This window comes from Macrobrachium rosenbergii, chromosome 22, assembly GCF_040412425.1.
Source record: "Macrobrachium rosenbergii isolate ZJJX-2024 chromosome 22, ASM4041242v1, whole genome shotgun sequence".
NCBI lineage: Eukaryota > Metazoa > Arthropoda > Malacostraca > Decapoda > Palaemonidae > Macrobrachium > Macrobrachium rosenbergii.
In genome coordinates, this window is record NC_089762.1 from 27,320,891 (window position 1) to 27,327,153 (window position 6,263).

The window sequence follows — 6,263 nt, forward strand, 5'->3', positions numbered from 1 at the left end:
GACCTGGTCATTTAAACAGAGACCGTTGCTTTCTTGCGCTGGGTCGGAAACAGATGACAGGTCTGGTGGCCAGTAAATGGCGCTAAATAGCAGAGTACAAGAGTGTTTGTGCTTCGGAGGGGGGAGGGGGTACATCGTAGCGGCAGGGGGGAGAGAGAGAGAGAGATTTTTGGGCCTTGAAACAGCAAGTTATTTTAAAAGCTTTAAACTGAGAAGTATATCTCTACGTATTACAATTCAACAGCTGATGATAATCTATATGAAAAAAATGTATACTGGGAACGAAAGAAGAAGCCATATGAGATTGCCATAAAGTTATTCATCAGTCACTTGAGTACAGATTCATAATTTATGTGTGAGAGAGAGAGAGAGAGAGAGAGAGAGAGAGAGAGAGAGAGAGAGAGAGAGAGAGAGACATACATACCCGCACACATACACAAACATATATACTGTATATATATAAATTATATATATATATATATATATATATATATATGTGTGTGTGTGTGTGTGTGTGTGTGTAAATATATATGTGCACATATATTATATATATACATACACATGTATATATATACACATTTGTGTATATGTGTGCGTGTAACAAACCAGCGAAAACAGCCAAGAAGTATGCCGTGTACTTAAAAAACTGAAACTTATTTCGTAAAGAATCCTAGCCATCTCAGCAAAAGGGCTTGATCAACATACTGCTTTCCCACGCAGTCGTTGCGTCATGAGGAGACTTCGGGGCTTAATTCATTCCTTGTTGAATATCCTGCGACATGTCTCAACCCTGGTATTGCAGGAGTCCTTATCACACTGCAGTATCTGAACAATTCCTGATAATAAGGTAAAGTTCATTGACACGACTCCGGGTTCAGCGAAGTTCATATTGACCAGTGGAATGAGAAATTGCAAAATACTGCACTTGCGCACCAAAAGTGAATTTGACTTTGATGTCGACATACACCGGGGCAGGTTGGCGTTCCCGAGGGACATCATGCTGCAAACGTTGTCCTTGATTCTGTAGCAACACTTTCTCAATTTGTCGGACAGCGAATTCTCTCGGGAGGCCAGTGACCAAACTACCACTGCTAAGATACTAACCAGGTGGATACGTACACATACATACATACCAACACACACACACACACACATATACATATATATATATATATATATATATATATATATATATATATATATATATATATATATATATATATGTGTGTGTGTGTGTGTGTGTGTGTGTGTGTGTGTGTGTGTGTATATGTATGCTTGAAAAAGAATCTGAGAGCTAATAGCCTACTAATCCAAAATATATATATATATATATATATATATATATATATATATATATATATAATATATATATGTGTATATATATATATATATATATATATATATATATATATATATATATATATATATATATATATATATATATATATATATTCGTTTAGCTGACGGAAGGTGGACCAAGAAAAAACAAGTAAAAAATGCGCCTGACGTTACTTCGGCGCAATCAGGTTTCTGTACATCGTATAATCAAGGCCACCGAAAACAGATCTATCTCTCGGTGGTCTCGGTATAATGCTGTATGAGCCGCGGCCCTTGAAACTTTAACAACGGGCCTGTGGTGGCCTGGCTTATATTATTGCCAGATGCATGGCTGTGGCTAACTTTAACCTTAAATAAAATAAAAACTACTGAAGCTAGATGGCTGCAATTTGGTATGTTTGCTGATTAGAGGGCTGATGATCAACATGCAAATTTGCAGCCCTCTAGCCTCAGTAGATTTTAAGATCTGAGGACCGATAGAAAAAAGTGCGGATGGACAAAGTCGGCACAACAGTTTTCTTTTCAGAAAATTAAAAACCGGACCATAACTAATTCAAACTTCAACTGGCGAATCAGGGATGAAATCTCATTAAAAAATAAACAAACTACATTAAACGTATTCAGATAAGGCACATCAGCAGTTTGACGAACCTTCAATTCACTTTTCGCATCATTTACTTTTATTTTGTAAGTACTGAAGTTTAATGTACAGCTATACTCCTAAGTGATACGTCATGATTGCATAGGATTTCGTTCACAATTCACGAACTGGCAACTTGACATGCTCCATATTTATCTCTTACTTCAATGCAAAAATACGATTACTTCATACAATAAGGTCATAATGTTTCACGAGATTGAAATCTGTCATGTATTTCAAAACTGTAAGATTACGTGTAGCCAAATTTCAGAAAAACAGTTACGAAACATTTTCAAGACTTCCGTTCACTCATCGCCGATGAGTCTGACAAAAAAAAAGTCATCATCAAACCTCAGCTCAAATGTTAGAATAATAAATAAAAAAACGAAAAAATGTGTTATAACATTAATATTGCTTCCAATGTAACCTTAAAATTTGAAATAGTCCCATCTGATTGTTTTTACGCCTCAACGCTGGAAAAACGTAAATGAGTAAATACGAAAGTATCACTGTAGCTAGAACGCATCCACCAATATCAACGGGTGAGCAGAGTGTGTGCGTAACTCAACCATTAAAGTAACGGCGTAACATGAACCACCTGAACCGTAGGTCTACCATGAGTAGCGACAATGAAATTATCTTGAAAACATTGATTTAATATTTGTTACAGGAATATTTGGATTTTCACAGAAATAAAATGATTTAAGTTATATTTCTTAACCACTTCAAAAATTATGGTTTACTAGCAAAGATTCGCCTATGCAATTATTCTCTTGTTTACGATAAATACATTAACTTAGCATTCCCATCTCTGTATTAACAATTTTTGGCCAGAAAGCATGTGAAGTTATCTACACATTCTTTCACTTCAATTTACCTTATGAGTGAATAAATTATATACCAAAACCGAATAGATGGCTTTAAAGAAAAATAATATTTTAAGCCAGTTAAAAAACAAGTGTTCCATAGGACTTGATATTAAATATATTTCGACTAATAGCCATCTTCTCCATATAATTTAAACTAACATCATCTTTCATTCTTCAAAGAACAGGTAATCTCTACAAATAAATTCTTCAGTAACAGAGATTACATCTAAAAAGGCTTAGCTTATTTTTTTAGGCCTATAAATCATTTCGCAACATACAAGCCGCTTGAACATAGCCTAAAACTTCATAATTCAAAGAAAACTTGTAATTCATATTCCTATTTTGAAAATTTTGTTATGACTGTTCAGCTTATTAGGTCTACAGTGATAATGCTGCAGAGGTAGTTACGTTGACTAGCCAGAGGAGCATTTAAGCGCTGTCATTGACGGGACCGCTAACCTTATCACACCAAAAATACGCCGAAGTTTCTTCGCTGCAATCGAGTTTTCTGTACAGTCGCTACAGCGTATAATCAAGGCCGCCGAAAACTGATCTATCTTTCGGTGGTCTCGGTATAATGCTGTATTAGCCGCGGCCCATGAAACTTTAACCACGGGCCGGTGGTGGCATATCCTATATCGTTGCCAGAAGCACGATTATGGTTAAATTTAACCTTAAATAAAATAAAAACTACTGATGCTTGGGGCTACAATTTGGTATGTTTGATGATTGGAGGAAGGATGATCAACATACCAATTTGCAGCCCTCTAGCCTCAGAAGTTTTTAAGATCTGAGGGCGGACAGAAAAAAAGTGCGGACGGACCGACAAAGCCGGCACAATAGTTTTCTTTTATAGAAAACTAAAAATCAGTTCAAATCACACAAATTACGAGTTATACTAATGCATAAAGGGATCATATTTATATAACCATAGGGAAAACAGTGTTAGCTGTGAATTAGCAAACTTGTCGATATGTACGACACTGGAAATAAAAAAAAATGGTAAAAAATACGCCGAACATTCTTCGGCGCAATCGAGTTTTCTGTACAGCCGTTGCAGTGTATAATCAAGGCAACCGAAAATAGATCTATCTTTAGGTGGTCTCGGTATAATGCTGTATGAGATGCGGCCAATGAAACTTTAACCACTGGCCGGTGGTGGCCTATCCTAATACCGTTGCCAGAAGCACGATCATGGCTAACTTTAACCTTAAATAAAATAAAAACTACTGAAGCTAGAGGGCTGCAAATTTGGTATGTTTGATGATTGGAGGGTGGACGATCAACATAACGATTTGCAGCCCTCTAGCCTCAGTAGTTTTTACGATCTGAGGGCGGACGAAAAAAAGTTCGGACAGAATAAAGTGCGGACGGACAGACAAAGCCGGCACAATAGTTTTCTTTTACAGAAAATTAAAAGTTTAACACTACTTGGTAACCATACGTTGCGTCTGAGATTTTGGACGATACAAAAAGAATCGTGTCACCTCAGATTTGAGCTTGACTTTTCATTAAGACCGTTCTGTTTTAATACCTCTTCAACGCCATCTATCCAGCAATTTCCAAACACTTCTGAATTACACAATCTTCTCAACAGTCGAAGGACACCCTCTCTTCAAGACGAAACCATTTCAAAGCATTCCGGGTCAATCTTTCCATATATACCAACCTTTTAATCACTTCCACGCAACTTAAAATTTCCTGCCCTCTCAATCCTTCTCATACTATAAATATATATATATCAAATAAATATCTTTCATTGTTTCCTAAACAACCACCTCGCATCAGTATAAAAAGGGAACCCATGTATATGTATATGTATATTTATATATATATATATATATATATATATATATATATATATATATATATATATACATATATATATAGTATATATATATATACATATATATATATATATATATATATATATATATATATATATATATATATATATATATATATATATATAAACACACACACATATATATATATATAGATAAAGGTATTGAGGTTTTACAGCATAGGTCTCAGCCATGATTCAGCACTTAATATAAGAAGGTGGTATTGAACGTTGTGCTGCTTTTTCCTTGGAGCCACCCTCTGTTAAGGAAAGCAGCCTAATTTCAGGAGTATCACATAAATTACCGTAAAGAGAAAAAAATCTTATTTTCTGTTTGTCTCTAACACTAATAATCTAATAATTTATAAAACTTTAATGAAAAAAATATCTTCATGTGTAATACATCTAATCCTCCTGTTTGATGCAAAATTATTATTCTAAAAACCACCAAACACACACACACACACACTCACTCAGCATGTATCCTCATGAAAATCTCTTCCTCTAAATCTAATTTTCTGATCATACTTTCCTTAACTTCTTCAAATATCTCCCCAGAACATTTGGTAACGCTTTTCTTTCAAAGATTGGGGGACAGTGCTTACGGTGACATCAATAGAATATAGCTAGGTAGGTGAATCGTATATTTCCCCTGCATAATGCCTTCTGGACAAATATTCTACTTTCAGTTTTTTAACTCTACTTTGTTTATTGCTGAATAGTCTACATCATACCTTTATTTTTTAAATCACCTTACCTCAATATCTACACAGTATAAAAGACTTCAATACCCACCATACCAGTTGCTACTAATTCCATTCCCAATAGGGGGATCTTGTTTGTATCGACATTCATGCAATATCTAAAGATTTGCGCTACCTCAAAAACACTGAACTTACACATTTTTTTCCTTGCCATTTCAGAATAATCTCATTTCTGATTTCTAACTTTGCCTCTCCCAACCTGTTTTCTCAACAGAACACCAGACATGGGACTGTGATTTCACGGTTGGCTGACATTCAAGCCCTTTACCTTGAATAGCTGTTTTGCTATCAGTAACACTGATCTTGAGGCAGCTTATATCAGTGAGATCATAACCCTTGTCTCATCAGTCGTCAGCTTTCTCTCATAGCACCCCCTTGCTCCTCAGTTACAAGTCGAGGGAGAGGGATCATATTTCATTCCTAGTCTCTTTGGCTGATATTCTTCTCTCAGATGAATTCTCTTGGGATGATTTTCCTTTTTTATTTAAAACTAAAAATTTTCGTTCTGAAATTTGATGACGTAGTCATATGTTCTACAGAAAAACTTCCAGTCCTTTCCCAGTAAAGTTCTCAAAATAGAAAAAAAATTTACTTTCCTCCTTTATGCATTTCTCTTTTGGCTGATATTTCTCATTTAAATTTGCTTATACATCAAATAAAGTCATATAAAATACTTAATTTCCATTTTACAATGGTTATGACACTTAAAAATACAAGATACAAAGTCATTTTTTGCAATCTGCCAGAAGTAAAAAATTTGAAGGCAGTCAAATGAATTTTTTTTTACATTAAAGTAGCAATTGTAGACA